Here is a 10,468-nt window from a genome sequence, read left to right as displayed (position 1 = left end):
AGCTCCAGCTGGAAGTGTAAAAAGAACCGGGCTGGATAAAAAAAGAACCGGGCTGGATCAAAAAAAGAACCGGGCGACCCGTTAAAATTGCTTAGCCGAGGTCCTGGAAGCCTAACACGGCGTGATCTTGTGCAAAAAGCCGCTCCCGAGCTCCAGCTGGAAGTGTAAAAAGAACCGGGCTGGATAAAAAAAGAACCGGGCTGGATCAAAAAAGAACCGGGCGACCCGTTAAAATTGCTTAGCCGAGGTCCTGGAAGCCTAACCCGGCGTGATCTTGTGCAAAAAGCCGCTCCCGAGCTCCAGCTGGAAGTGTAAAAAGAACCGGGCTGGATAAAAAAAAGAACCGGGCTGGATCAAAAAAGAACCGGGCGACCCGTTAAAATTGCTTAGCCGAGGTCCTGGAAGCCTAACACGGCGTGATCTTGTGCAAAAAGCCGCTCCCGAGCTCCAGCTGGAAGTGTAAAAAGAACCGGGCTGGATAAAAAAAAGAACCGGGCTGGATCAAAAAAGAACCGGGGGACCCGTTAAAATTGCTTAGCCGAGGTCCTGGAAGCCTAACACGGCGTGATCTTGTGCAAAAAGCCGCTCCCGAGCTCCAGCTGGAAGTGTAAAAAGAACCAGGCTGGATAAAAAAAAGAACCGGGCTGGATCAAAAAAGAACCGGGCGACCCGTTAAAATTGCTTAGCCGAGGTCCTGGAAGCCTAACACGGCGTGATCTTGTGCAAAAAGCCGCTCCCGAGCTCCAGCTGGAAGTGTAAAAAGAACCAGGCTGGATAAAAAAAAGAACCGGGCTGGATCAAAAAAGAACCGGGCGACCCGTTAAAATTGCTTAGCCGAGGTCCTGGAAGCCTAACCCGGCGTGATCTTGTGCAAAAAGCCGCTCCCAAGCTCCAGCTGGAAGTGTAAAAAGAACCGGGCTGGATAAAAAAAAGAACCGGGCTGGATAAAAAAAAAGAACCGGGCGACCCGTTAAAATTGCTTAGCCGAGGTCCTGGAAGCCTAACACGGCGTGTTCTTGTGCAAAAAGCCGCTCCCGAGCTTCAGCTGGAAGTGTAAAAAGAACCGGGCTGGATAAAAAAAGAACCGGGCTGGATAAAAAAAAGAACCGGGCGACCCGTTAAAATTGCTTAGCCGAGGTCCTGGAAGCCTAACCCGGCGTGATCTTGTGCAAAAAGCCGCTCCCAAGCTCCAGCTGGAAGTGTAAAAAGAACCGGGCTGGATAAAAAAAAGAACCGGGCTGGATAAAAAAAAAGAACCGGGCGACCCGTTAAAATTGCTTAGCCGAGGTCCTGGAAGCCTAACACGGCGTGTTCTTGTGCAAAAAGCCGCTCCCGAGCTTCAGCTGGAAGTGTAAAAAGAACCGGGCTGGATAAAAAAAGAACCGGGCTGGATAAAAAAAAGAACCGGGCGACCCGTTAAAATTGCTTAGCCGAGGTCCTGGAAGCCTAACACGGCGTGATCTTGTGCAAAAAGCCGCTCCCGAGCTCCAGCTGGAAGTGTAAAAAGAACCGGGCTGGATAAAAAAAAGAACCGGGCTGGATCAAAAAAGAACCGGGCGACCCGTTAAAATTGCTTAGCCGAGGTCCTGGAAGCCTAACACGGCGTGATCTTGTGCAAAAAGCCGCTCCCGAGCTCCAGCTGGAAGTGTAAAAAGAACCAGGCTGGATAAAAAAAAGAACCGGGCTGGATCAAAAAAGAACCGGGCGACCCGTTAAAATTGCTTAGCCGAGGTCCTGGAAGCCTAACACGGCGTGATCTTGTGCAAAAAGCCGCTCCCGAGCTCCAGCTGGAAGTGTAAAAAGAACCAGGCTGGATAAAAAAAGAACCGGGCTGGATCAAAAAAGAACCGGGCGACCCGTTAAAATTGCTTAGCCGAGGTCCTGGAAGCCTAACCCGGCGTGATCTTGCCCGAAATTCGGCCTCTATACTTCCATTTTAGGTACCAGGCGCTCATAGTGTGTTGGTCCCACTAGTCAGTGTACTGGTCCCACTCGCTAGTGTACTGGTCCCCCTAGTCAGTGTACTCATCCAGTTACCCCCCGTTTTCCAAAACACCATCGGCACGTATAAGGGGGGGACTCCTGAGAGAGATGAGGTATATGGCAGCGCAACACCAATCCGCTCCGCGCTGGTTCCCATGTCGGCTACGGATGAATAAAACCAGCCTGTCCCCCCTGGAGCTCACGAGACACGGAATTTTTTCTAAGTGCCAACGGCTCTTCCGAGCAAACGTGTCCGCTCCGGCTGGTTCCCCCGTCGGCCTCGAATGACGAAAAATGCCGGTCTCCGCCCGGAGCTCATGACAAACGAAAAATTTTCTAAGTGCCAACGGCACTAGCGAGCGAATGTGTCCGCTCGGCGCTGGTTCCCGGGTCGAACCCGGAAGACGAAAAACGCCGGTCTCCGCCCGGAGCTCATGACAAACGAAAAATTTTCTAAGTGCCAACGGCACTAGCGAGCGAATGTGTCCGCTCGGCGCTGGTTCCCGGGTCGAACCCGGAAGACGAAAAATGCCGGTCTCCGCCCGGAGCTCATGACAAACGAAAAATTTTCTAAGTGCCAACGGCACTAGCGAGCGAATGTGTCCGCTCGGCGCTGGTTCCCGGGTCGAACCCGGAAGACGAAAAACGCCGGTCTCCGCCCGGAGCTCATGACAAACGAAAAATTTTCTAAGTGCCAACGGCACTAGCGAGCGAATGTGTCCGCTCGGCGCTGGTTCCCGGGTCGAACCCGGAAGACGAAAAACGCCGGTCTCCGCCCGGAGCTCATGACAAACGAAAAATTTTCTAAGTGCCAACGGCACTAGCGAGCGAATGTGTCCGCTCGGCGCTGGTTCCCGGGTCGAACCCGGAAGACGAAAAACGCCGGTCTCCGCCCGGAGCTCATGACAAACGAAAAATTTTCTAAGTGCCAACGGCACTAGCGAGCGAATGTGTCCGCTCGGCGCTGGTTCCCGGGTCGAACCCGGAAGACGAAAAACGCCGGTCTCCGCCCGGAGCTCATGACAAACGAAAAATTTTCTAAGTGCCAACGGCACTAGCGAGCGAATGTGTCCGCTCGGCGCTGGTTCCCGGGTCGAACCCGGAAGACGAAAAACGCCGCTCTCCGCCCGGAGCTCATGACAAACGAAAAATTTTCTAAGTGCCAACGGCACTAGCGAGCGAATGTGTCCGCTCGGCGCTGGTTCCCGGGTCGAACCCGGAAGACGAAAAACGCCGGTCTCCGCCCGGAGCTCATGACAAACGAAAAATTTTCTAAGTGCCAACGGCACTAGCGAGCGAATGTGTCCGCTCGGCGCTGGTTCCCGGGTCGAACCCGGAAGACGAAAAACGCCGGTCTCCGCCCGGAGCTCATGACAAACGAAAAATTTTCTAAGTGCCAACGGCACTAGCGAGCGAATGTGTCCGCTCGGCGCTGGTTCCCGGGTCGAACCCGGAAGACGAAAAACGCCGCTCTCCGCCCGGAGCTCATGACAAACGAAAAATTTTCTAAGTGCCAACGGCACTAGCGAGCGAATGTGTCCGCTCGGCGCTGGTTCCCGGGTCGAACCCGGAAGACGAAAAACGCCGCTCTCCGCCCGGAGCTCATGACAAACGAAAAATTTTCTAAGTGCCAACGGCACTAGCGAGCGAATGTGTCCGCTCGGCGCTGGTTCCCGGGTCGAACCCGGAAGACGAAAAACGCCGGTCTCCGCCCGGAGCTCATGACAAACGAAAAATTTTCTAAGTGCCAACGGCACTAGCGAGCGAATGTGTCCGCTCGGCGCTGGTTCCCGGGTCGAACCCGGAAGACGAAAAACGCCGGTCTCCGCCCGGAGCTCATGACAAACGAAAAATTTTCTAAGTGCCAACGGCACTAGCGAGCGAATGTGTCCGCTCGGCGCTGGTTCCCGGGTCGAACCCGGAAGACGAAAAACGCCGCTCTCCGCCCGGAGCTCATGACAAACGAAAAATTTTCTAAGTGCCAACGGCACTAGCGAGCGAATGTGTCCGCTCGGCGCTGGTTCCCGGGTCGAACCCGGAAGACGAAAAACGCCGGTCTCCGCCCGGAGCTCATGACAAACGAAAAATTTTCTAAGTGCCAACGGCACTAGCGAGCGAATGTGTCCGCTCGGCGCTGGTTCCCGGGTCGAACCCGGAAGACGAAAAACGCCGCTCTCCGCCCGGAGCTCATGACAAACGAAAAATTTTCTAAGTGCCAACGGCACTAGCGAGCGAATGTGTCCGCTCGGCGCTGGTTCCCGGGTCGAACCCGGAAGACGAAAAACGCCGGTCTCCGCCCGGAGCTCATGACAAACGAAAAATTTTCTAAGTGCCAACGGCACTAGCGAGCGAATGTGTCCGCTCGGCGCTGGTTCCCGGGTCGAACCCGGAAGACGAAAAACGCCGGTCTCCGCCCGGAGCTCATGACAAACGAAAAATTTTCTAAGTGCCAACGGCACTAGCGAGCGAATGTGTCCGCTCGGCGCTGGTTCCCGGGTCGAACCCGGAAGACGAAAAACGCCGCTCTCCGCCCGGAGCTCATGACAAACGAAAAATTTTCTAAGTGCCAACGGCACTAGCGAGCGAATGTGTCCGCTCGGCGCTGGTTCCCGGGTCGAACCCGGAAGACGAAAAACGCCGGTCTCCGCCCGGAGCTCATGACAAACGAAAAATTTTCTAAGTGCCAACGGCACTAGCGAGCGAATGTGTCCGCTCGGCGCTGGTTCCCGGGTCGAACCCGGAAGACGAAAAACGCCGGTCTCCGCCCGGAGCTCATGACAAACGAAAAATTTTCTAAGTGCCAACGGCACTAGCGAGCGAATGTGTCCGCTCGGCGCTGGTTCCCGGGTCGAACCCGGAAGACGAAAAACGCCGGTCCTCGCCCGGAGCTCATGACAAACGAAAAATTTTCTAAGTGCCAACGGCACTAGCGAGCGAATGTGTCCGCTCGGCGCTGGTTCCCGGGTCGGACCCGGAAGACGAAAAACGCCGGTCCTCGCCTGGAGGTCCCAGCAAAATCGGCGAAAAAACGACTAAGTGTCAACTTTCGAAAAAACGGCTAAGTGTCGACTTTCGAAAAAACGGCTAAGTGTCAACTTTCGAAAAAACGGCTAAGTGTCAACTTTCGAAAAAACGACTAAGTGCCCACGGCTCTGCGGGGCTTGTGAGTCCGCCCCGCGCCGGTTCGGCGGTCGGCCTCAAAAAGCAAAAAATCAGCCTCTCTCCCTGGAGCTCACCAAAAATTTGTCGAAATTTTTCTAAGTTCTCCTCGAGGTACCAGGGGGTGAGGTACCCGGGCTAAGGTGCAGTACCTTTTTTGGTCTTCAGGTGCGCCAGAGTACAATGAAATGGTCCCAGTAGTCAGTGTACTCATCGACTTTCCCCCCGTTTTCCAAAGCACCTCGTTTACGAGTATGGAGGAGATGGTGCTGGTCTCCCCACGGCGTCGGACACGCCGTCCTCGACAGCACAAGGTCGGATAGAAGACCTGGAAAGCGCCGTGGCACGCGCTGGAGGTGGGCACTTTGGCGAAAAAACGACTAAGTGTCAACTTTCGAAAAAACGACTAAGTGTCAACTTTCGAAAAAACGGCTAAGTGTCAACTTTCGAAAAAACGACTAAGTGTCACCTCTCTGAAAAAATGGCAAAGTGTCGCCTCTCTGAAAATTTTCTAAGTGCCCACGGCTCTGCGGGCTCGTGCATCCGAGCCGCGCCGGTTCTGCAACCGGCCTAGAATGACGAAAAATAACGGTCTCCTCCTGGAGCTCACAGCCAATTGTGGCGAAAAAGTGGCAAAGTGCCCACGGCTCTGCGGGCTCGTGCATCCGACCCGCGCCGGTTCTGCAGCCGGCCTAGAATGACGAAAAATAACGGTCTCCTCCTGGAGCTCACAGCCAACTTGGCAAAAAGTTTCTAAGTGCCCACGGCCCTGCCGAGCTTTGGCGTCCGCCCAGCGCCGGTTCCGCAGTCGGCCTCCAATGACGAAAAATAACGGTCTCCTCCTGGAGCTCACAGCCAACTTGGCAAAAAGTTTCTAAGTGCCCACGGCCCTGCCGAGCTTTGGCGTCCGCCCAGCGCCGGTTCCGCAGTCGGCCTCGAATGACGAAAAATAACGGTCTCCTCCTGGAGCTCACAGCCAACTTGGCAAAAAGTTTCTAAGTGCCCACGGCCCTGCCGAGCTTTGGCGTCCGCCCAGCGCCGGTTCCGCAGTCGGCCTCGAATGACGAAAAATAACGGTCTCCTCCTGGAGCTCACAGCCAACTTGGCAAAAAGTTTCTAAGTGCCCACGGCCCTGCCGAGCTTTGGCGTCCGCCCAGCGCCGGTTCCGCAGTCGGCCTCGAATGACGAAAAATAACGGTCTCCTCCTGGAGCTCACAGCCAACTTGGCAAAAAGTTTCTAAGTGCCCACGGCCCTGCCGAGCTTTGGCGTCCGCCCAGCGCCGGTTCCGCAGTCGGCCTCGAATGACGAAAAATAACGGTCTCCTCCTGGAGCTCACAGCCAACTTGGCAAAAAGTTTCTAAGTGCCCACGGCCCTGCCGAGCTTTGGCGTCCGCCCAGCGCCGGTTCCGCAGTCGGCCTCGAATGACGAAAAATAACGGTCTCCTCCTGGAGCTCACAGCCAACTTGGCAAAAAGTTTCTAAGTGCCCACGGCCCTGCCGAGCTTTGGCGTCCGCTCAGCGCCGGTTCCGCAGTCGGCCTCGAATGACGAAAAATAACGGTCTCCTCCTGGAGCTCACAGCCAACTTGGCAAAAAGTTTCTAAGTGCCCACGGCCCTGCCGAGCTTTGGCGTCCGCCCAGCGCCGGTTCCGCAGTCGGCCTCGAATGACGAAAAATAACGGTCTCCTCCTGGAGCTCACAGCCAACTTGGCAAAAAGTTTCTAAGTGCCCACGGCCCTGCCGAGCTTTGGCGTCCGCTCAGCGCCGGTTCCGCAGTCGGCCTCGAATGACGAAAAATAACGGTCTCCTCCTGGAGCTCACAGCCAACTTGGCAAAAAGTTTCTAAGTGCCCACGGCCCTGCCGAGCTTTGGCGTCCGCCCAGCGCCGGTTCCGCAGTCGGCCTCGAATGACGAAAAATAACGGTCTCCTCCTGGAGCTCACAGCCAACTTGGCAAAAAGTTTCTAAGTGCCCACGGCCCTGCCGAGCTTTGGCGTCCGCCCAGCGCCGGTTCCGCAGTCGGCCTCGAATGACGAAAAATAACGGTCTCCTCCTGGAGCTCACAGCCAACTTGGCAAAAAGTTTCTAAGTGCCCACGGCCCTGCCGAGCTTTGGCGTCCGCTCAGCGCCGGTTCCGCAGTCGGCCTCGAATGACGAAAAATAACGGTCTCCTCCTGGAGCTCACAGCCAACTTGGCAAAAAGTTTCTAAGTGCCCACGGCCCTGCCGAGCTTTGGCGTCCGCCCAGCGCCGGTTCCGCAGTCGGCCTCGAATGACGAAAAATAACGGTCTCCTCCTGGAGCTCACAGCCAACTTGGCAAAAAGTTTCTAAGTGTCACATCTCTGAAAAAACGGCTAAGTGTCGACTTTCGAAAAAACGGCAAAGTGTCACATCTCTGAAAAAACGGCTAAGTGTCGACTTTCGAAAAAACGGCTAAGTGTCAACTTTCGAAAAAACGGCTAAGTGTCGCCTCTCTGAAAAAACGGCAAAGTGTCAACTTTCGAAAAAACGACAGAGTGTCGCCTCTCTGAAAAAACGACTAAGTGTCGACTCTGAGAAAATGGCAAAGTGCCCACGGCTCTGCGGGCTCGTGCATCCGACCCGCGCCGGTTCCCCAGCCGGCCTGAAATAAGGCAAAACCAGCCTCTCCGCCTGGAGCTCAGAGCCAACTTGGCGAATATTTTCTAAGTGCCCACGGCTCTGCGTGGCTACGGCGTCTGCCCAGCGCCGGTTCCTGGGTCGAACCCCGAGGACGAGGAATGCCGGTCTCCGCCTGGAGGTCCCAGCTTAATCGGCGAAAATTTTCTAAGTGCCCACGGCTCTGCCGGGCTCGTGCATCCGACCCGCGCCGGTTCCCCAGCCGGCCTGAAATAAGGCAAAACCAGGCTCTCCCCCTGGAGCTCAGAGCCAATTGTGGCGAAAAAACGACTAAGTGTCAACTTTCGAAAAAACGACTAAGTGTCAACTTTCCAAAAAAACGGCTAAGTGTCGACTTTCGAAAAAACGGCTAAGTGTCAACTTTCGAAAAAACGACTAAGTGTCGCCTCTGAAAAAACGACTAAGTGTCGCCTCTCTGAAAAAACGACTAAGTGCCCACGGCTCTGCGGGGCTTGTGAGTCCGCCCCGCGCCGGTTCGGCGGTCGGCCTCAAAAAGCGAAAAATCAGCCTCTCTCCCTGGAGCTCACCAAAAATTTGTCGAAATTTTTCTAAGTTCTCCTCGAGGTACCAGGGGGTGAGGTACCCGGGCTAAGGTGCAGTACCTTTTTTGGTCTTCAGGTGCGCCAGAGTACAATGAAATGGTCCCAGTAGTCAGTGTACTCATCGACTTTCCCCCCGTTTTCCAAAGCACCCCGTTTACGAGTATGGAGGAGATGGTGCTGGTCTCCCCACGGCGTCGGACACGCCGTCCTCGACAGCACAAGGTCGGATAGAAGACCTGAAAAGCGCCGTGGCACGCGCTGGAGGTGTCACTGTGGCGAAAAAGTGACTAAGTGTCAACTTTCGAAAAAACGGCTAAGTGTCAACTTTCGAAAAAACGGCTAAGTGTCAACTTTCGAAAAAACGGCTAAGTGTCAACTTTCGAAAAAACGACTAAGTGTCGCCTCTCTGAAAAAACGGCAAAGTGTCAACTTTCGAAAAAACGACTAAGTGTCAACTTTCGAAAAAACGACTAAGTGTCACCTCTCTGAAAAAATGGCAAAGTGTCAACTGCGAATGTGGTGGTGCATGGAAGGAAGTGGAGGACGGCCGCCTCCTTAAACACAGGCCGAAGAGGAGCGTCAGGGCCGGCTCCTTAAACACGGACCGAGTGTCGCCCTTAACACAGACCAAGCGGAGGACGGCCGCCTCCCTAAATACAGGCCGAACCGGAGCGCGAGGGCCGCTCCTTAAACACGGACCGAGTGTCGCCCTTAACACAGACCAAGGGGAGGACGGCCGCCTCCTTAAACACAGGCCGGAGAGGAGCGTCAGGGCCAGGCTCCTCAAACATGGACCGAGTGTCGCCCTTAACACAGACCAAGGGGAGGACGGCCGCCTCCTTAAACACAGGCCGGAGAGGAGCGTCAGGGCCAGGCTCCTCAAACATGGACCGAGTGTCGCCCTTAACACAGACCAAGGGGAGGACGGCCGCCTCCTTAAACACAGGCCGGAGAGGAGCGTCAGGGCCAGGCTCCTCAAACATGGACCGAGTGTCGCCCTTAACACAGACCAAGGGGAGGACGGCCGCCTCCCTAAATACAGGCCGAACCGGAGCGCGAGTGTCGCTCCTTAAACACGGACCGAGTGGAGGACGGCCGCCTCCTTAAACACAGGCCGAACAAAATGACACAAAGTGTCAACTGCGAATGTTGTCCATCCAAGGAAGGAGCGTGATGCCCGGCCGGCTCCTTAAACACAGGCCGAGAGTCGCCCCGGACGGTCCGCCTCGCGGCGCCCGTCTGCTCGGATAAAATGACACAAAGTGTCAACTACGAATGTTGTCCATCCAAGGAGGGAGCGTGATGCCCGGCCGGCTCCGAAAACACAGGCCGAGAGTCGCCCCGGACGGTCCGCCTCGCGGCGCCCGTCTGCTCGGATAAAATGACACAAAGTGTCAACTGCGAATGTTGTCCATCCAAGGAAGGAGCGTGATGCCCGGCCGGCTCCTTAAACACAGGCCGAGAGTCGCCCCGGACGGTCCGCCTCGCGGCGCCCGTCTGCTCGGATAAAATGACACAAAGTGTCAACTACGAATGTTGTCCATCCAAGGAGGGAGCGTGATGCCCGGCCGGCTCCGAAAACACAGGCCGAGAGTCGCCCCGGACGGTCCGCCTCGCGGCGCCCGTCTGCTCGGATAAAATGACACAAAGTGTCAACTGCGAATGTTGTCCATCCAAGGAAGGAGCGTGATGCCCGGCCGGCTCCTTAAACACAGGCCGAGAGTCGCCCCGGACGGTCCGCCTCGCGGCGCCCGCCCGCTCGGATAAAATGACACAAAGTGTCAACTACGAATGTTGTCCATCCAAGGAAGGAGCGTGATGCCCGGCCGGCTCCTTAAACACAGGCCGAGAGTCGCCCCGGACGGTCGCCTCGCGGCGCCCGTCTGCTCGGATAAAATGACACAAAGTGTCAACTACGAATGTTGTCCATCCAAGGAGGGAGCGTGATGCCCGGCCGGCTCCGAAAACACAGGCCGAGAGTCGCCCCGGACGGTCCGCCTCGCGGCGCCCGTCTGCTCGGATAAAATGACACAAAGTGTCAACTGCGAATGTTGTCCATCCAAGGAAGGAGCGTGATGCCCGGCCGGCTCCTTAAACACAGGCCGAGAGTCGCCCCGGACGGTCCGC

The sequence above is a fragment of the Syngnathus leptorhynchus genome, unplaced genomic scaffold (assembly GCF_054491065.1).
Source record: "Syngnathus leptorhynchus isolate UIUO unplaced genomic scaffold, UIUO_Slep HiC_scaffold_62, whole genome shotgun sequence".
Lineage (NCBI taxonomy): Eukaryota > Metazoa > Chordata > Actinopteri > Syngnathiformes > Syngnathidae > Syngnathus > Syngnathus leptorhynchus.
This window is presented reverse-complemented; position numbering follows the sequence as displayed.